The following is a 22,517-nucleotide window of genomic DNA, read 5'->3' as shown; positions in this document are numbered from 1 at the left end:
CAGATGAGCACACACATGTTTGTATACAAAAGAAAATCCACAAATTCATAGAATATTGGCAGGGCAGGCTGAGGAAGTAGGTAGATGTAAAATGTCTGTAAATGGCGAAAGAACATAAACCCAAGACTGAATAAACGATGTTAAATATCCATGCCAAGGAGACAAAATATGTTAGGATACAATTACCATTAAGACACCACAAGCAGGTCCGTATCCTGCCGCGATGACTTAAAGAGTTGGTTATAGCCACAATGTGTAGGCAGTCTCATGCCAACGGCCATACCACGTTGAGAACACCGTTCTCGTCCGATCAGCGAAGTTAAGCAAACGTTGGGTTTGGTTAGTACTTGGATGGGTGACCGCCCTGGGAACACCAAATGCTGTTGGCAATAATGTTTTTTGTTTTGTTTTGTTTTGTCTTCGTTTGTTTTTTGTTTGAATGGCTGGCTCCACGGGAAATTCACGGAGTTGTGTGGGAATAAGGCCTGGTAAAATGAATTAATATGTATGTCATTGTTTAAAACAAACTCGCTTAATCTAGATATTGTGTGAGGCTTATACAAAAACAAAACAACCAAACAAAAACATGTGTATATATATCTAGCTTAATCCGTGGTTTGAACTCGCAACTCAAGAATACGCATCACTATATAACTTTACCACTGGACCACTGCTGCAGGACACAAGCTTGATGCTGAGGTATCAATTTAATGACGTAAATGCCATTTCCACAAATAAATGATAATTAAAAAGTATTGTATGTACAAATCTTTTTCTGTTTAAAAGGCTACAATATCAGTTACTGATATAATTTGTGTTACTGTTTCTATACCCACAAGAAGGCATATTTTTGCTTATATGTAAAGGGTACGGAGAACGAATCCACAGACCATCATTCCCCCTCCCCCTTCCCCTCCCCCCCCCCCCCCCACCCCCCCCCCCCACCCCCCCCCCCCCCCCCCCCCCCCAACTCCCACCTACTACCACCACCACCACACCACCAATCACACCAATCACCACCAATCACCACCAATCACCACCAATCACCCACCACCACATCTAACCGAAAACCCCCCTAACACATCAACCCTCCCCCCAATCAACAGGCGAAATAATAACCCTTCAAATGCCTGCCTTGGCCTGCCTGCCTGCAAGCCAATACTAACGGTCTTCTCAGAAAGAAAATCTCTTTGTATCTGTATTACTTGATGAAATGTATGATTCTAATAATGAAAATAAATTTTGATGTCGGTTGTATGAGCATAATGACCAATATGCACATGATATGAATGAATTTAAATAGTGTAGTTTTAAGTAATTAGGTTGTAGACACATTTAAGCGGATATGATATTTGACGCTGTCCAGAACTGGTGCTTTTTGGTTTAGTTTAAATGCACCACCACCACCACCACCACCATTGCTTCCCCAGAGGCCTAATTAAGGACCGGTAAAAGGAGTCAATATGTATGTCATCTATAAACCAAAGAATGAATAAAAAAACACACACACAAACCTACATAATAGTATTAGGAAGATTGTATGGCAAAAAAAAAAAGTATTATTCCCATTGGGTCGTTTGAACTCGCGACTTCCAAAATACCAGCCCCACACCTTACCACCCAGCCACCATAGAGTTGGTATAATTGTGCAACTTTAGTTATAAAAGTAAAGTTCTTATTGTCTCAAATCTTATTGTCTGTTCTATGAAAAGGCATGATGTAAATTATGTATTTTTGAATGATTGAATTGTAGGCACATTAAGCGGATTCGATATTTGATATATCCAGAAAAGGTTGATTTCTGTTCAGTTTTAAAATGCATCACCGTTTAACGCTAAAGGACTGGTAAAACGACTCGATGTTTGTCATTTTTTAAAATAAACACTAAAACTAGGCCCTTAACATATATAATGTTTCTGAATATAAATTGAATGCATATAAATACAAAGTGGGATGGTGGCTGGCTGGCTGGCTGGCTGGCTGGCTGGCTGGCTGGCTGGCTGCCTGCCTGCCTGCCTGCCCTGCCTGCCCTGCCTGCCTGCCTGCCTGCCTGGCTGCCTGGCCTGGCTGGCTGGCTGGCTGGTGCTGGCTGGCTGGCTGGCTGGCTGGCTGGCTGGCTGGCTGGCTGGCTGCCTGCCTGCCCTGCCCGCCCCCGCCCGCCCGCCCGCCCGCCTGCTTGCCTTGCCTTGGCCTTGCCTTGCCTTGCCTGTCCTGTCCTGTTATTGCCTTGCCTTGCCTTGCCTTGCCCTTGCCTTGCCTTGCCTCTGCCCTGCCCTGCCCTGCCTTGGCCTGCAGCTGGCTGGCTGGCCGTAAATCAACTCTTAACAACACCATACCACACCACACCATCACTCATCACCCATCACCCACCACCGGCCCCAGTCTCCCAGCCTCTCTTATATACCCGAGCAGGCCCTTTAAATTATTTGAATTGTTGCACTTCGGCCAATGGCAGGCACGATCGCTGCTGCTCAAACATATTCTGGTTCACAAGTATTATAATATATTATATTATATTATATATATATATATATATATATATATATATATATATATATATATATATATATATATATATATATATATATATATATATATATATATATATATATATATATTCATGAAACACATTAAAACCTTGATCATTTATTCATTCATTACGTCTAGTGAAGAATTGCTTTTGTTCATTTGTATGATTAAAAATTAATATAATATGAATTCCTCGCTTAAAGTAAAATATAAAATATATATTGGATTTATATGATTGGTTAATATTCCAAGTGATGCTGAATATCCCCTATAATTTTGTTTTGTTTGTTTGTTATGTACACATTCCAAATGAAATCAATATAAATGTTATTATTAATGTTTGAAAGTTGATTGTCTACTTGAATCTCTCTATTAAAGTGTGTGTGGCTCCGGATGGAGCCTGGTTATGGTATTTGTCGTGGTGGGTGGCAGAAGTGCTTACTTCTTCTCTGTCTTCTTTGGCAAAAGAACTGCCTGAATGTTTGGAAGAACACCTCCCTGTGCAATGGTTACGCCAGACAGAAGTTTGTTGAGTTCTTCGTCGTTGCGGATGGCCAACTGCAAGTGACGTGGGATGATACGGGTCTTCTTGTTGTCACGTGCGGCATTACCGGCGAGCTCCAGAACTTCGGCAGCGAGGTATTCCATGACGGCTGCCAGGTAGACAGGAGCGCCAGCACCGACGCGTTCGGCGTAGTTGCCCTTACGCAGCAGACGGTGAATTCTGCCCACGGGGAACTGAAGTCCGGCCCTGCTGGAGCGAGACTTTGACTTGCCCTTCACTTTGCCTCCCTTGCCGCGTCCTGACATTGCTGCTGCTGTTGTGGGTTTGTGGTGTTTTATGCCGCCCCGCAGATCGAGCTTCGTGTTATATACCCCGCTCAGGATCAAGGGAGCCCGCCACTGACCAATCAGCGCGCTCCGCCACGCGACCCGCTCTGAGCTGAGTCGCGAGCGGGGATATAAAAGAAAGCTCGCCTCGCGCAAAAGTTCATTATTGTATCGCAACGCCAGCCAGCACGAGCATCATCATGCCACCCAAGGCATCTGGAAAGGCTGCCAAGAAGGCCCGGAAAGGCCAGAAGGCCATTGCACAAGGGCGATAAGAAAAAGAAGCGCAGGAGGAAGGAGAGCTACAGCATCTACATCTACAAAGTGCTGAAGCAGGTCCACCCCGACACTTGGTATCTCTTCCAAAGCCATGTCGATCATGAACTCGTTTCGTGAACGACATCTTCGAGCGCATCGCCGCCGAGGCTTCTCGCCTGGCCCACTACAACAAGCGTTCCACCATTACCAGTCGGGAGATCCAGACGGCTGTAAGGCTCCTGTTGCCCGGAGAAACTGGCCAAGCACGCCGTCTCTGAGGGCACTAAGGCCGTCACCAAGTACACCTCCTCCAAGGTAAACGGCTTACTTACTGCCCTGTGGTGGTGGCTTGGCCTCAAACCAACAAACTCGGCTCCATTGGAGCCACACTTTAATTTCTAAAGAGATTGTGAGTGTTAGGACACCAATACTATTATAACAAAAACCTCTGTCACTGAAAGCAAATAGCTATAAAATGCGAATATTTATGAAACTGTCTGTGTGTGTTTCTCTCTCTCAGTCTCTGTCTGTCTGTCTGTCTGTCTTGTCTCTGTCTTGTCTGTCTCTGTCTTGTCTGTCTGTCTGTCTGTCTGTGTCTCTCTCTCTCTCTCTCTCTCTCTCTCTCCTCTCTCTCTCCTCTCTCTCTCTCTCTCTCTCTCTCTCTCTCTCTCTCTCTCTCCTCTCTCTCTCCTCTCTCTCTCTCAACACATATAAGCACTCGGTATCTTTTTTTTTTTCTAGAGATTAGAGATTCATTGTCTATGTTCCACACTTAGGATTACTATGCAGGCCACCCTCTTAGGTTTTGAAACATGTCAAGAAAACGGTTAATTTAAAATGTCATCTCCTAACTTAACAGATAAGCCAGAGGACCGAAAACAGAATAAAACAGGGACCTGGACAGTATGTCACTTTATACAAGCTGCTTTTATTTCTAGTACAGTATGACAATTTTTATTTTCGGGGGGGGGGGGGGGGGGGGTGGGTTGATCCTTGACAGTGCATAGAGCGAAAAGCGACGGCGTTTTTGTTTGTAAGAGAACAGGTTGTACTACAAATGACTTGATTTATTGATATCACGTGTATGTATGACACCTAAATTAGTGTATTTGTTTATTTATTATTATTTATTATATATGTGTAGATGAAGGTTAATTCATATGACTGATGCTAGGAATGTCTGAAATCTCCTTAGAAGGATATTTTGGCCCTGAGAAGGGCCGAGTTTGGTGTATACTAGGGTGGTCGATTTAGCTTATGCACGCTCTCCACGGATACGGCGAGCAAGCTGAATGTCCTTTGGCATGATGGTGACACGCTTGGCGTGGATGGCACAGAGGTTAGTGTCCTCGAAGAGACCGACCAAGGTAAGCCTCGGATGCCTCCTGTAAAGCCATGACGGCAGACGACTGGAAGCGAAGATCGGTCTTGAAGTCCTGGGCAATCTCGCGCACCAGACGCTGGAAGGGAAGTTTCCTGATGAGCAACTCGGTGCTCTTCTCGGTAACGACGGATCTCACGCAGGGCGACCGTTCCGGGCCTGTAACGGTGAGGCTTCTTCACACCCCTGTGGCAGGAGCAGACTTGCGTGCTGCCTTGGTTGGCCAGCTGCTTACGAGGAGCCTTGCCTCCCGTGGACTTGCGAGCAGTCTGCTTGGTGCGAGCCATGGTGAACAACTGTGGTTTGTGATGGCCGGCGCCGAAAATTTTTGCTTATATACGCCGTCTCGAGGCGCTTGCTCGAGCGCCATTGGCTGCTCGACTCGCCTACGTCACCCCGTTGCCCCTCCCCTCCTTCCTCTGGCTGCAGCCAACAGGCGGCTCACCTCAATCACTATTATCGCTGATTTTGCTCTATTTTTTGGATTTGTGCAAAAGTCATTTCACAGGGACGTGTAAACAGACGAGTAGGCAACTGCAGTTTTGAAAGCGTTGTGAGAAAGCCGGTGTCTACTCGACCACAAGCGTAAAGTAAGGGCAGGCAGGAGTTGCAATGCTACTAGTACGTCCGCTTGATGGGATATAGTCGGGAATCGTGCGGGCATCTCCGTCAATTCGATTCACACCAACTTCAACACCATGACTGGACGCGGCAAGGGAGGCAAGGGACTCGGAAAGGGTGGCGCCAAGCGTCATCGTAAGGTTGCTACGTGACAACATCCAGGGCATCACCAAGCCCGCTATTCGTCGCTTAGCTCGTCGTGGCGGCGTGAAGCGTATTTCGTGTCTCATCTACGAAGAGACCCGTGGCGTCCTGAAGGTGTTCCTCGAGAACGTCATCCGTGATGCTGTAACCTACACGGAACACGCCAAGAGGAAAGACCGTCACTGCTATGGACGTGGTGTACGCTCTGAAGCGCCAGGGTCGTACCCTCTACGGATTCGGCGGATAAGAGCTTGGCTAATCCATCGATTCCACCCAACACCACCTCAAACGGGACCTAATTAGGTCCCTATACTTTTTTTACTGAAGGGTCTTAATAGACGATAACATAAATTGTTTTGATATCAGCTAGCACATTGGGTCTTATGAAATCTATTTTTTTATCCTCGCATGCCTTAAAGGGACTCTGATTGGGGAGGGAGGGGGGGGGGGGGCGGAAGGTTTGTTATCGTTATATTACTAGCAGAGCAGGATCATTGGTGGGGGGGGGGGGGGTGAGGGGGAGAGAGAGAGAGAGAGAGAGACTGAGAGAGAGAGAGAGAGAGATCTTTCCCAACTCTTCCTTTTTACATGAGTGAGCTACCCGTTTTATTCATTTTATCCTTCTCAGAGCTGTTTTGATAGTATCCAAATGATGGTAAATGAAAGGGAGGACACGAAATCTACCCAGAATTCAGGACTGGCAATCGATATGCATGTTTTGAGTGCGAATCTTTTTCTCTCTCAAACTTAGGTATACGTTTATGTCGTACCTAAAAGCCCGGAGAACCACACTATTGGGACAAGTATGCAAGGCCCCAATTTTTCCTAACAAGCACAGTTAATTTTGTATTTTTCGAACATTTCTTTCCAAATTGGTTTATCCAATTAACAGTATTATATTAAGATCATGAATTGCTGGGTTAGGTTAGGTTAGGTTAGCTTAGCTTAGGTTAGGTTAGGTTAGGTTAGGTTAGGTTAGGTCTAGCTTAGCTTGGTTAGCTTAGGTTAGTCTAGGTTAGCTTAGCTTGGGTTAGCATAGGTTTAGGTTAGGTTTTGATTACATTTCTATGTTAGATTTAACTCAAATTCAAACAATTGCAGTCATTCGGCTTGTTAGTCAACTGCCTCTAATAGGGGCAATTTGTCTAACAAGACTATTTAGTTTTGTGTGCATACTATATATATATATATATATATATCTATATATATATATATATATATATATATATATATATATATATATATATATATATATATATATATATATATATAGTATAGCTTCAAGACTCCGAACCAATATAGAAGCATCAAGAGGAAGTGCTTGTGTTATGGGCCAATAGGCCTTCTGCAGTTACTTCCATTCTTATGTTTTTATTCCCATTGGTTCGTGTTTTATCTTGTGTAAATGTCAATCACCTTACCCAAAACTTTGGTACCATATCACCTCACCATGTGTATATATAAATATATATATATATATATATATATATATATATATATATATAATATATATATATAATATATATATATATATATATATATATAATATACAGAGTAAATCTACCCCAAAAGTAATGATTTATTTGTCTACAAAAACTAAACTCTTTTTGGAATCATATGAGGCCCCTCCACTGAGGGGGGAGGCCTGGATGTTTATTGTCATGTGTATTCATGCTGCTTGCATGTCGTCGTTTATTTTGCCTTTGTTGTTTTCTTGACAGCTTTCTTTGCCTTGGGTGGTTTGGGAGATTTTTGAAGCTCTCTTTATTTTGGGCTTTTTGTTCCCAACAACAAGCTGCTGCTGCTGCTGCTTCTTTTTCAAGGCTGTAGGTGGTTTGTTGCTTGTGGCGGCTTTCTTGGGAGTTACCACGGCCTTCTTTGCTGCTGTAGATGGTTTCTTGGTTGTGGTGGCTTTCTTGGGAGTTAGAACGGCCCTCTTCTCTGCTACGGCCAGCTTGAATGATCCACTAGCTCCACTTCCCTTGGTTCCTGAACAAGAATGCCGTCAGCCACTGCTTTCTTGAGAAATCTTCGGATGTAAATGGCGATCTTGGCAGCCTCGACTTTGTTGTTGGCAACAACCGTACTTCTTGATTGCTTGTAGAGAACGAGACCCTTACGGTCTTTGATGTGCTGCGACCGCGGCTAGAACCATTTGACTAGTTTTCGGTGTGAGCAACCTGGACGCGAGGTTTCCTGGTGGTGGCCACCACAGCAGCAGCAGCCGCAGCCTTCTTGGTAGGCTTTGCTTCTACCATGATGATGATGAGATAACCAAGGTGATGAGAGACGCTCAGACAGTCACGGGGGAATGATGCTGCCGCCGCTTGAGCCGAACTATTTATGTGCCGGCACGGTACAGAAGCTGCAACATGGCAACTCGTCCACCAATCACGACGGTTGGTTTTACGGCTCCTAAACCTGGATCCCATATCTTCTCTAAAATAGAAGCATTTGTTCATGTTCTTTGTAAAAGTATCATTAAAGCAGGACAGATGAGACAAATATCATAAAAAACTGAAGAGCAGATGAGCACACACATGTTTGTATTACAAAAGAAAATCCACAAATTCATTAGAAATTGGCAGGGCAGGTCTGAGGAAGTAGGTAGATGTAAAATGTCTGTAAATGGCGAAAGAACATAAACCCAAGACTGAATAAACGATGTTAAATATCCATGCCAAGGAGACAAAAATATGTTAGGATACAATTACCATTAAGACACCACAAGCAGGTCCGTATCTGCCGCGATGACTTAAAAGAGTTGGTTATTAGCCACAATGTGTAGGCAGTCTCATGCCAACGGCCCATACCACGTTGAGAACACCGCTTCTCGTCCGATCAGCGAAGTTAAGCAACGTTGGGTTTGGTTAGTACTTGGATGGGTGACCGCCCTCCCCCTGGGAACACCAAATGCTGTTGGCAATAATGTTTTTTGTTTTTGTTTTGTTTTGTTTCGTTTGTTTTTGTTTTGAATGGCTTGGCCTCCACGGGAAATTCACGGAGTTGTGTGGAATAAGGCCTGGTAAAATGAATTAATATGTATGTCATGTTTAAAAACAAAACTCGCTTAATATAGATATTGTGTGAGGCTTTATACAAAAACAAACAACCAAAACAAAACATGTTGTATATATATATAGCTTAATCCGGGTTTGAACTCGCAACTCCAAGAATACGCATCACTTATATACACTTTACCACTGGACCACTGCTGCAGGACACAAGCTTGATGCTGAAGGTATCAATTTAATGACGTAAATGCCATTTCCACAAATAAATGATAATTAAAAAGTATTTGTATGTACCAAATCTTTTCTGTTTAAAAGGTCTACAATATCAGTTACTGATATTTAATTTGTGTTAATGTTTCTATTACCCACCAAGAAGGCATATTTTTGCTTATATGAATAAGGGTACGCGAGAACGAATCCACAGGACCATCATTCCCCTCCCCTTCCCTCCCCCCCCCCCCCCCCCCCCCCCCCCCCCCCCCCCCCCCCCCCCCCCCCCCCCCCCCCCCCCCCCCCCCCCCCCCCCCCCCTCCCCCCCCCCCCCCCCCCCCCCCCCCAACTCCCACCTACTACCACCCCACCACCACCACCACCAATCACCACCAATCCACCACCAATCACCACCAATCACCACCAATCACCACCACCAACATCTAACCGAAAAACCCCCTAACACATCAACCCTCCCCCCAATCAACAGGCGAAATAATAACCCTCAAATGCCCTGCCTGCCTGCCTGCCTGCAAGCCAATACTAACGGTCTTCTCAGAAAGAAAATCTCTTTGTATCTGTATTACTGATGAAATGTATGATTCTAATAATGAAAATAAATTTTGATGTCGGTTGTATGAGCATAATGACCAATATGCACATGATATGAATGAATTAAATAGTGTAGTTTTAAGTAATTAGGTTGTAGACACATTAAGCGGATATGATATTTGACGCGTCCAGAACTGGTGATTTTTGGTTTAGTTTTAAATGCACCACCACCACCACCACCACCATTGCTTCCCCAGAGCCTAATTAAGGACCGGTAAAAGGAGTCAATATGTATGTCATCTATCAAACCAAAGAATGAATAAAAAAACACACACACAAACCTACATAATAGTATTAGGAAGATTGTATGGCAAAAAAAAAAAGTATTATTCCCATTGGGTCGTTTGAACTCGCGACTTCCAAAATACCAGCCACACACCTTACCACCCAGCCACCATAGAGTTGGTATAATTGTGCAACTTTAGTTATAAAGTAAGTTCTTATTGTCTCAAATCTTATTGTCTGTTCTATGAAAAGGCATGATGTAAATTATGTATTTTTTGAATGATTGAATTGTAGGCACATTAAGCGGATTCGATATTTTGATATATCCAGAAAAGGTGATTTCTGTTCAGTTTTAAAATGCATCACCGTTAACGCTAAAGGACTGGTTAAAACGACTCGATGTTTGTCATTTTTAAAATAAACACTAAAACTAGGCCCTTAACATATATAATGTTTGAATATAAATTGAATGCATAAATACAAAGTGGAGTTGTGGCTGGCTGGCTGGCTGGCTGGCTGGCTGGCTGGCTGGCTGGCTGCCTGCCTGCCTGCCTGCCTGCCTGCCTGCCTGCCTGCCTGGCTGGCTGGCTGGCTGGCTGGCTGGCTTGGCTGGCTGGCTGGCTGGCTGGCTGGCTGGCTGCTGGCTGGCTGGCTGGCTGCCTGCCTGCCTGCCTGCCCGCCCGCCCGCCCCGCCGCCCGCCCCGCCTGCTTGCCTTGCCTTGCCTTGCCTTGCCTTGCCTGTCCTGTCTGTTATTGCCTTGCCTTGCCTTGCCTTGCCTTGCCTTGCCTTGCCTTGCCCTTGCCCTGCCCTGCCTTGGCTGCAGCTGGCTGGCTGGCCGTAAATCAACTCTTAACAACACCATACCACACCACACCATCACTCATCACCCATCACCCACCACCGGCCCCAGGTCTCCCAGCCTCTCTTATATACCCGAGCAGGCCCTTTAAATTATTTGAATTGTTGCCACTTCGGCCAATGGCAGGCACGATCGCTGCTGCTCAAACATATTCTGGTTCACAAGTATTATAATATATTATATTACTATTATATTATATATTATATATATATATATATATATATTATATATATATATATATATATATATATATATATATATAAGTATATATATATATACTATATAATATATTCATGAAACACATTAAAACCTTGATCATTTATTCATTCATTACGTCTAGTGAAGAATTGCTTTTGTTTCATTTGTATGATTAAAAATTAATCTAATATGAATTCCTCGCTTTAAAGTAAAATATAAAATATATATTGGATTTATATGATTGGTTAATATTCCAAGTGATGCTGAATATCCCCTATTAATTTTGTTTTGTTTGTTTGTTATGTACACATTCCAAATGAAATCAATATAAATGTTAATTATTAATGTTTGAAAGTTGATTGTCTACTTGAATCTCTCTATTAAAGTGTGTGTGGCTCCGGACTGGAGCCTGGTTATGGTATTTGTCGTGGTGGGTGGCAGAAGTGCTTACTTCTTCTCTGTCTTCTTTGGCAAAAGAACTGCCTGAATGTTTGGAAGAACACCTCCCTGTGCAATGGTTACGCCAGACAGAAGTTTGTTGAGTTCTTCGTCGTTGCGGATGGCCAACTGCAAGTGACGTGGGATGATACGGGTCTTCTTGTTGTCACGTGCGGCATTACCGGCGAGCTCCAGAACTTCGGCAGCGAGGTATTCCATGACGGCTGCCAGGTAGACAGGAGCGCCAGCACCGACGCGTTCGGCGTAGTTGCCCTTACGCAGCAGACGGTGAATTCTGCCCCGGCGGGGAACTGAAGTCCGGCCTGCTGAGCGAGACTTGACTTGCCCTTCACTTTGCCTCCCTTGCCGCGTCCTGACATTGCTGCTGCTGTTGTGGTTTGTGGTGTTTATGCCGCCCCGCAGATCGAGCTTCGTGTTATATACCCCGCCTCAGGATCAAGGGAGCCCGCCACTGACCAATCAGCGCGCTCCGCCACGCGACCCGCTCTGAGCTGAGTCGCGAGCGGGATATAAAAGACATGCTCGCCTCGCGCAAAAGTTCATTATTGTATCGCAACGCCAGCCCAGCACGAGCATCATCATGCCCACCCAAGGCATCTGGAAAGGCTGCCAAGAAGGCCGGAAAGGCCCAGAAGGCCATTGCCAAGGGCGATAAGAAAAAGAAGCGCAGGAGGAAGGAGAGCTACAGCATCTACATCTACAAAGTGCTGAAGCAGGTCCACCCCGACACTGGTATCTCTTCCAAAGCCATGTCGATCATGAAACTCGTTCGTGAACGACATCCTTCGAGCGCATCGCCGCCGAGGCTTCTCGCCTGGCCCACTACAACAAGCGTTCCACCATTACCAGTCGGGAGATCCAGACGGCTGTAAGGTCTCCTGTTGCCCGGAAGAACTGGCCAAGCACGCCCGTCTCTGAGGGCACTAAGGCCGTCACAAGTACACCTCCTCCAAGTAAACGGCTTACTTACTGCCCTGTGGTGGTGGCTTGGCCTCAAACCAACAAACTCGGCTCCATTGGAGCCACACTTTAATTTCTAAAGAGATTGTGAGTGTTAGACACCAATACTATATAACAAAAAACCTCTGTCCCTGAAAGCAAATAGCTATAAAATGAGAATATCTTATGAAACTGTCTGTGCTGTGTTTCTCTCTCTCAGTCTCTCTGTTCTGATCTTTCTGTATGTCGTCTCTGGTCTTGTCTGTCTCTGTCTTGTCTGTCTGTCTGTCTGTCTGTGTCTCTCCTCTCTCTCTCTCTCTCCTCTCTCTCTCTCTCCTCTCTCTCTCTCTCCTCTCTTCTCTCTCTCTCTCTCTCTCTCTCTCTCTCTCTCTCTCTCTCAACACATAAAGCACTCGGTATCTTTTTTTTTTTTCTAGAGATTAGAGATTCATTTGTTATGTCCCACATTAGGATTACTATGCAGGCCACCTCTTAGGTTTGAAAATGTCAAGAAAACGGTTAATTTAAAATGTCATCTCCCTAACTTAACAGATAAGCCAGAGGACCGAAAACAGAATAAAAAGGACTGGACAGTATGTCACTTATACAAGCTGCTTTTTATTTCTAGTACAGTATGACAATTTTTCTTTTGGGGGGGGGGGGGGGGTGGGTGATCCTTGACAGTGCATAAGAGCGAAAAGCGACGGCGTTTTTGTTTGTAAGAGAACAGGTTGTACTACAAATGGACTTGATTTATTTGATATCACGTGTATGTATGACACCTAAATTAGTGTATTTGTTTATTTATTTATTTATGTATTATAGTGTAGATGAAGGTTAATTCATATGACTGATGCTAGGAATGTCTGAAATCTCCTTAGAAGGATATTTTGGCCCTGAGAAGGGCCGAGTTTGGTGTATACTTAGGGTGGTCGATTTAGCTTATGCACGCTCTCCACGGATACGGCGAGCAAGCTGAATGTCCTTTTGGCATGGATGGTGACACGCTTGGCGTGGATGGCACAGAGGTTAGTGTCCTCGACGAGACCGACAGGTAAGCCTCGGATGCCTCCTGTAAAGCCATGACGGCAGACGACTGGAAGCGAAGATCGGTCTTGAAGTCCTGGGCAATCTCGCGCACCAGACGCTGGAAGGGAAGTTTTCCTGATGAGCAACTCGGTGCTCTTCTGTAACGACGGATCTCACGCAGGGCGACCGTTCCGGGCCTGTAACGGTGAGGCTTCTTCACACCCCCCTGTGGCAGGAGCAGACTTGCGTGCTGCCTTGGTGGCCAGCTGCTTACGAGGAGCTTGCCTTCCCGTGGACTTGCGAGCAGTCTGCTTGGTGCGAGCCATGGTGAAACAACAACTGTGGTTTGTGATGGCCGGCGCCGAAAAATTTTTTGCTTATATACGCCGTCTCGAGGCGCTTGCTCGCGCGCCATGGCTGCTCGACTCGCCTACGTCACCCCGTCTGCCCCTCCCTCCTTCCTCTGGCTGCAGTCAACAGGCGGCTCACCTCAATCACTATTATCGTGATTTTGCTCTATTTTTTGGATTTGTGCAAAAGTCATTTCACAGGGACGTGAAACAGACGAGTAGGCAACTGCAGTTTGAAAGCGTCTGTGAGAAGCCGTGTTCTACTCGACCACAAGCGTAAAGTAAGGGCAGGCAGGAGTTGCCATGCTACTAGTACGTCCGCTTGATGGGATCTAGTCGGGAAATCGTGCGGGCATTCGTCAATTCGATTCAACACAACTTCAACACCATGACTGGACGCGGCAAGGGAGGCAAGGGACTCGGAAAGGGTGGCGCCAAGCGTCATCGTAAGGTGCTACGTGACAACATCCAGGGCATCACAGCCCGCTATCGTCGCTTAGCTCGTTCGTGGCGGCGTGAAGGTATTTTCGGGTCTCATCTACGAAGAGACCCGTGGCGTCCTGAAGGTGTTCCTCGAGAACGTCATCCGTGATGCTGGTAACCTACACGGAACACGCCAAGAGGAAGACCGTCACTGCTATGGACGTGGTGTACGCTCTGAAGCGCCAGGGTCGTACCCTCTACGGATTCGGCGGATAAGAGCTTGGCTAATCCATCGATTCCACCCACCACCACCTCAAAACGGGACCTAATTAGGTCCCTATACTTTTTTTACTGAAGGGCTTAATAGACGATAACATAAATTGTTTTGATATCAGCTAGCACATTGGGTCTTATGAAATCTATTTTTTATCCTCGCATGCTTAAAGGGACTCTGATTGGGGAGGGAGGGGGGGGGGGGGGGAAGGTTTGTTACGTTATATACTAGCAGAGCAGGATCATTGGTGGGGGGGGGGGGGGGTGAGGGGGAGAGAGAGAGAGAGAGAGAGAGAGAGAGAGAGAGAGAGAGATCTTTCCCAACTCTTCCTTTTTACATGAGTGAGCTACCCGTTTTATTCATTTTATCCTTCTCAGAGCTGTTTTGATAGTATCCAAATGATGGTAAATGAAAAGGGAGGACACGAATATCTACCCAGAATTCAGGACTGGCAATCGATATGCATGTTTGAGTGCGAATCTTTTTCTCTCTCAACTTAGGTATACGTTTATGTCGTACCTAAAAGCGAGAACCACACTATTGGGACAAGTATGCAAGGCCCAATTTTCCTAACAAGCACAGTTAATTTTGTTATTTTCGAACATTTCTTTCCAAATTGGTTTATCCAATTAACAGTATTATATTAAGATCATGAATTGCTGGGTTAGGTTAGGTTAGGTTAGCTTAGCTTAGGTTAGGTTAGGTTAGGTTAGGTTAGGTTAGGTTAGCTTAGCTTGGGTTAGCTTAGGTTAGGTTAGGTTAGCTTAGCTTGGGTTAGCATAGGTTAGGTTAGGTTTGATTACATTTCTATGTTAGATTTAACTCAAATTCAAAACAATTGCAGTCATTCGGCTTGTTAGTCAACTTGCCTCTAATAGGGGCAATTTGTCTAACAAGACTATTTAGTTTTGTGTGCATATATATATATATATATATATATATATATATATATATATATATAGATATATAGATATATATATATATATATATATATTATATATATATATTATAGCTTCAAGACTCCGAACCAATATAGAAGCATCAAGAGGAAGTGCTTGTGTTATGGGCCAATAGGCCTTCTGCAGTTACTTCCATTCTTATGTTTTTATTCCCATTGGTTCGTGTTTTATCTTGTGTAAATGTCAATCACCTTACCCAAAACTTTGGTACCATATCACCTCACCCATGTGTATATATAAATATATATATATATATATATATATATATATATATATATATATATATATATATATATATATATATATATATATATAATATACAGAGTAAATCTACCCCAAAAGTAATGATTTATTTGTCTACAAAACTAAACTCTTTTTGGAATCATATGAGGCCCCTCCACTGAGGGGGGAGGCCTGGATGTTTATTGTCATGTGTATTCATGCTGCTTGCATGTCGTCGTTTATTTTGCCTTTGTTGTTTTCTTGACAGCTTTCTTTGCCTTGGGTGGTTTGGGAGATTTTGAAGCTCTCTTTATTTTGGGCTTTTTGTTCCCAACAACAAGCTGCTGCTGCTGCTGCTTCTTTTTCAAGGCTGTAGGTGGTTTGTTGCTTGTGGCGGCTTTCTTGGGAGTTACCACGGCCTTCTTTGCTGCTGTAGATGGTTTCTTGGTTGTGGTGGCTTTCTTGGGAGTTAGAACGGCCCTCTTCTCTGCTACGGCCAGCTTGAATGATCCACTAGCTCCACTTCCCTTGGTCTGAACAAGAATGCCGTCAGCCACTGCTTTCTTGAGAAATCTTCGGATGTAAATGGCGATCTTGGCAGCCTCGACTTTGTTGTTGGCAACAACGTACTTCTTGATTGCTTGTAGAGACGAGCCCTTACGGTCTTTGAGTGCTGCGACCGCGGCTAGAACCATTTGACTAGTTTTCGGGTGAGCAACCTGGACGCGAGGTTTCCTGGTGGTGGCCACCACAGCAGCAGCAGCCGCAGCCTTCTTGGTAGGCTTTGCTTCTACCATGATGATGATGAGATAACCAAGGTGATGAGAGACGCTCAGACAGTCACGGGGGAATGATGCTGCCGCCGCTTGAGCCGAACCTATTTATGTGCCGGCACGGTACAGAAGCTGCAACCTGGCAACTCGTCCACCAATCACGACGGTTGGTTTTACGGCTCCGAAACCTGGATCCCATATCTTCTCTAAAATAGAAGCATTTGTTCATGTTCTTTGTAAAAGTATCATAAAGCAGGACAGATGAGACAAATATCATAAAAACTGAAGAGCAGATGAGCACACACATGTTTGTATTACAAAAGAAAATCCACAAATTCATTAGAAATTGGCAGGGCAGGCTGAGGAAGTAGGTAGATGTAAAATGTCTGTAAATGGCGAAAGAACATAAACCCAAGACTGAATAAACGATGTTAAATATCCATGCCAAGGAGACAAAAATATGTTAGGATACAATTACCATTAAGACACCACAAGCAGGTCCGTATCCTGCCGCGATGACTTAAAAGAGTTGGTTATTAGCCACAATGTGTAGGCAGTCTCATGCCAACGGCCATACCACGTTGAGAACACCGCTTCTCGTCCGATCAGCGAAGTTAAGCAACGTTGGGTTTGGTTAGTACTTGGATGGGTGACCGCCTGGGAACACCAAATGCTGTTGGCAATAATGTTTTTGTTTTGTTTTGTTTTGTTTCGTTTGTTTTTGTTTGAATGGCTGGCTCCACGGGAAATTCACGGAGTTGTGTGGAATAAGGCCTGGTAAAATGAATTAATATGTATGTCATGTTTAAAACAAACTCGCTTAATATAGATATTGTGTGAGGCTTTATACAAAAACAAACAACCAAAACAAAACATGTTGTATATATATATAGCTTAATCCGGGTTTGAACTCGCAACTCCAAGAATACGCATCACTTATATACACTTTACCACTGGACCACTGCTGCAGGACACAAGCTTGATGCTGAGGTATCAATTTAATGACGTAAATGCCATTTCCACAAATAAATGATAATTAAAAAGTATTTGTATGTACAAATCTTTTCTGTTTAAAAGGCTACAATATCAGTTACTGATATAATTTGTGTTAATGTTTCTATACCCACAAGAAGGCATATTTTTGCTTATATGTAAAGGGTACGGAGAACGAATCCACAGACCATCATTCCCCTCCCCTTCCCTCCCCCCCCCCCCCCCCCCCCCAACTCCCACCTACTACCACCACCACCACCACCACCAATCACCACCAATCACCACCAATCACCACCAATCACCACCAATCACCACCACCACATCTAACCGAAAACCCCCTAACACATCAACCCTCCCCCCAATCAACAGGCGAAATAATAACCCTCAAATGCCTGCCTGCCTGCCTGCCTGCAAGCCAATACTAACGGTCTTCTCAGAAAGAAAATCTCTTTGTATCTGTATTACTTGATGAAATGTATGATTCTAATAATGAAAATAAATTTTGATGTCGGTTGTATGAGCATAATGACCAATATGCACATGATATGAATGAATTAAATAGTGTAGTTTTAAGTAATTAGGTTGTAGACACATTAAGCGGATATGATATTTGACGCGTCCAGAACTGGTGATTTTTGGTTTAGTTTTAAATGCACCACCACCACCACCACCACCATTGCTTCCCCAGAGCCTAATTAAGGACCGGTAAAAGGAGTCAATATGTATGTCATCTATAAAACCAAAGAATGAATAAAAAAACACACACACAAACCTACATAATAGTATTAGGAAGATTGTATGGCAAAAAAAAAAAAGTATTATTCCCATTGGGTCGTTTGAACTCGCGACTTCCAAAATACCAGCCACACACCTTACCACCCAGCCACCATAGAGTTGGTATAATTGTGCAACTTTAGTTATAAAAGTAAAGTTCTTATTGTCTCAAATCTTATTGTCTGTTCTATGAAAAGGCATGATGTAAATTATGTATTTTTTGAATGATTGAATTGTAGGCACATTAAGCGGATTCGATATTTGATATATCCAGAAAAGGTGATTTCTGTTCAGTTTTAAAATGCATCACCGTTAACGCTAAAGGACTGGTAAAACGACTCGATGTTTGTCATTTTTAAAATAAACACTAAAACTAGGCCCTTAACATATATAATGTTTGAATATAAATTGAATGCATATAAATACAAAGTGGGAGTGGCTGGCTGGCTGGCTGGCTGGCTGGCTGGCTGGCTGGCTGGCTGCTGCCTGCCTGCTGCCTGCCTGCCTGCCTGCCTGCCTGCCTGCCTGCTGGCTGGCTGGCTGGCTGGCTGGCTGGCTGGCTGGCTGGCTGGCTGGCTGGCTGGCTGGCTGGCTGGCTGGCTGGCTGGCTGCCTGCCTGCCTGCCTGCCCGCCCGCCCGCCCGCCCGCCCGCCCGCCTGCTTGCCTTGCCTTGCCTTGCCTTGCCTTGCCTGTCCTGTCCTGTTATTGCCTTGCCTTGCCTTGCCTTGCCTTGCCTTGCCTTGCCCTGCCCTGCCCTGCCTTGGCTGCAGCTGGCTGGCTGGCCGTAAATCAACTCTTAACAACACCATACCACACCACACCATCACTCATCACCCATCACCCACCACCGGCCCCAGTCTCCCAGCCTCTCTTATATACCCGAGCAGGCCCTTTAAATTATTTGAATTGTTGCACTTCGGCCAATGGCAGGCACGATCGCTGCTGCTCAAACATATTCTGGTTCACAAGTATTATATATATATATTATATTATATATATATATATATATATATATATATATATATATATATATATATATATATATATATATATATATATATATATATATATATATATATATATATATATATATATTCATGAAACACATTAAAACCTTGATCATTTATTCATTCATTACGTCTAGTGAAGAATTGCTTTGTTCATTTGTATGATTAAAAATTAATATAATATGAATTCCTCGCTTAAAGTAAAATATAAAATATATATTGGATTTATATGATTGGTTAATATTCCAAGTGATGCTGAATATCCCCTATAATTTTGTTTGTTTGTTTGTTATGTACACATTCCAAATGAAATCAATATAAATGTTATTATTAATGTTTGAAAGTTGATTGTCTACTTGAATCTCTCTATTAAAGTGTGTGTGGCTCCGGATGGAGCCTGGTTATGGTATTTGTCGTGGTGGGTGGCAGAAGTGCTTACTTCTTCTCTGTCTTCTTTGGCAAAAGAACTGCCTGAATGTTTGGAAGAACACCTCCCTGTGCAATGGTTACGCCAGACAGAAGTTTGTTGAGTTCTTCGTCGTTGCGGATGGCCAACTGCAAGTGACGTGGGATGATACGGGTCTTCTTGTTGTCACGTGCGGCATTACCGGCGAGCTCCAGAACTTCGGCAGCGAGGTATTCCATGACGGCTGCCAGGTAGACAGGAGCGCCAGCACCGACGCGTTCGGCGTAGTTGCCCTTACGCAGCAGACGGTGAATTCTGCCCACGGGGAACTGAAGTCCGGCCCTGCTGGAGCGAGACTTTGACTTGCCCTTCACTTTGCCTCCCTTGCCGCGTCCTGACATTGCTGCTGCTGTTGTGGGTTTGTGGTGTTTTATGCCGCCCCGCAGATCGAGCTTCGTGTTATATACCCCGCTCAGGATCAAGGGAGCCCGCCACTGACCAATCAGCGCGCTCCGCCACGCGACCCGCTCTGAGCTGAGTCGCGAGCGGGATATAAAAGGAAAGCTCGCCTCGCGCAAAAGTTCATTATTGTATCGCAACGCCAGCCAGCACGAGCATCATCATGCCACCCAAGGCATCTGGAAAGGCTGCCAAGAAGGCCGGAAAGGCCCAGAAGGCCATTGCCAAGGGCGATAAGAAAAAGAAGCGCAGGAGGAAGGAGAGCTACAGCATCTACATCTACAAAGTGCTGAAGCAGGTCCACCCCGACACTGGTATCTCTTCCAAAGCCATGTCGATCATGAACTCGTTCGTGAACGACATCTTCGAGCGCATCGCCGCCGAGGCTTCTCGCCTGGCCCACTACAACAAGCGTTCCACCATTACCAGTCGGGAGATCCAGACGGCTGTAAGGCTCCTGTTGCCCGGAGAACTGGCCAAGCACGCCGTCTCTGAGGGCACTAAGGCCGTCACCAAGTACACCTCCTCCAAGTAAACGGCTTACTTACTGCCCTGTGGTGGTGGCTTGGCCTCAAACCAACAAACTCGGCTCCATTGGAGCCACACTTTAATTTCTAAAGAGATTGTGAGTGTTAGACACCAATACTATTATAACAAAAACCTCTGTCACTGAAAGCAAATAGCTATAAAATGAGAATATTTATGAAACTGTCTGTGTGTGTTTCTCTCTCTCAGTCTCTGTCTGTCTGTCTGTCTGTCTGTCTCTGTCTTGTCTGTCTCTGTCTTGTCTGTCTGTCTGTCTGTCTGTGTCTCTCTCTCTCTCTCTCTCTCTCTCTCTCTCTCTCTCTCTCTCTCTCTCTCTCTCTCTCTCTCTCTCTCTCTCTCTCTCTCTCTCTCTCTCTCTCTCTCTCTCTCTCAACACATATAAGCACTCGGTATTTTTTTTTTCTAGAGATTAGAGATTCATTGTTATGTTCCACATTAGGATTACTATGCAGGCCACCCTCTTAGGTTTGAAAATGTCAAGAAAACGGTTAATTTAAAATGTCATCTCCTAACTTAACAGATTAAGCCAGAGGACCGAAAACAGAATAAAACAGGACTGGACAGTATGTCACTTATACAAGCTGCTTTTATTTCTAGTACAGTATGACAATTTTTATTTTGGGGGGGGGGGGGGGGGGTGGGTGATCCTTGACAGTGCATAAGAGCGAAAAGCGACGGCGTTTGTTTGTAAGAGAACAGGTTGTACTACAAATGACTTGATTTATTGATATCACGTGTATGTATGACACCTAAATTAGTGTATTGTTTTTTATTTATTTATTTATTATATGTGTAGATGAAGGTTAATTCATATGACTGATGCTAGGAATGTCTGAAATCTCCTTAGAAGGATATTTTGGCCCTGAGAAGGGCCGAGTTTGGTGTATACTAGGGTGGTCGATTTAGCTTATGCACGCTCTCCACGGATACGGCGAGCAAGCTGAATGTCCTTTGGCATGATGGTGACACGCTTGGCGTGGATGGCACAGAGGTTAGTGTCCTCGAAGAGACCGACCAGGTAAGCCTCGGATGCCTCCTGTAAAGCCATGACGGCAGACGACTGGAAGCGAAGATCGGTCTTGAAGTCCTGGGCAATCTCGCGCACCAGACGCTGGAAGGGAAGTTTCCTGATGAGCAACTCGGTGCTCTTCTGGTAACGACGGATCTCACGCAGGGCGACCGTTCCGGGCCTGTAACGGTGAGGCTTCTTCACACCCCCTGTGGCAGGAGCAGACTTGCGTGCTGCCTTGGTGGCCAGCTGCTTACGAGGAGCCTTGCCTCCCGTGGACTTGCGAGCAGTCTGCTTGGTGCGAGCCATGGTGAACAACTGTGGTTTGTGATGGCCGGCGCCGAAAAATTTTTGCTTATATACGCCGTCTCGAGGCGCTTGCTCGAGCGCCATTGGCTGCTCGACTCGCCTACGTCACCCCGTTGCCCCTCCCCTCCTTCCTCTGGCTGCAGCCAACAGGCGGCTCACCTCAATCACTATTATCGCTGATTTTGCTCTATTTTTTGGATTTGTGCAAAAGTCATTTCACAGGGACGTGAAACAGACGAGTAGGCAACTGCAGTTTTGAAAGCGTTGTGAGAAAGCCGTGTCTACTCGACCACAAGCGTAAAGTAAGGGCAGGCAGGAGTTGCAATGCTACTAGTACGTCCGCTTGATGGGATATAGTCGGAAATCGTGCGGGCATTCGTCAATTCGATTCACACAACTTCAACACCATGACTGGACGCGGCAAGGGAGGCAAGGGACTCGGAAAGGGTGGCGCCAAGCGTCATCGTAAGGTGCTACGTGACAACATCCAGGGCATCACCAAGCCCGCTATTCGTCGCTTAGCTCGTCGTGGCGGCGTGAAGCGTATTTCGGGTCTATCTACGAAGAGACCCGTGGCGTCCTGAAGGTGTTCTCGAGAACGTCATCCGTGATGCTGTAACCTACACGGAACACGCCAAGAGGAAGACCGTCACTGCTATGGACGTGGTGTACGCTCTGAAGCGCCAGGGTCGTACCCTCTACG

At 45.0% G+C, this 22,517-nt stretch overlaps 1 non-coding gene and 2 pseudogenes across 1 annotated transcript; all 3 read left to right on the top strand.

The window, feature by feature from the left end:
- The first annotated feature begins 269 nt into the window (after positions 1–269).
- On the top strand, positions 270–389 carry LOC138360451 (5S ribosomal RNA; annotated as a pseudogene).
- An 8,173-nt stretch (positions 390–8,562) lies between these two features.
- On the top strand, positions 8,563–8,689 carry LOC138360450 (5S ribosomal RNA; annotated as a pseudogene).
- An 8,185-nt stretch (positions 8,690–16,874) lies between these two features.
- LOC138360432 (5S ribosomal RNA) lies at positions 16,875–16,993 on the top strand. The gene has a single exon (XR_011226381.1). It is a non-coding gene; the product is annotated as a 5S ribosomal RNA (ribosomal RNA).
- Positions 16,994–22,517: the final 5,524 nt, after the last annotated feature.

Source organism: Procambarus clarkii, unplaced genomic scaffold, assembly GCF_040958095.1.
Source record: "Procambarus clarkii isolate CNS0578487 unplaced genomic scaffold, FALCON_Pclarkii_2.0 HiC_scaffold_110, whole genome shotgun sequence".
In the NCBI taxonomy this organism is placed as follows: Eukaryota; Metazoa; Arthropoda; class Malacostraca; order Decapoda; family Cambaridae; genus Procambarus; species Procambarus clarkii.
Note: the sequence above shows the minus strand (reverse complement) of the source record. Positions and strands in the feature narration are given on the sequence as shown.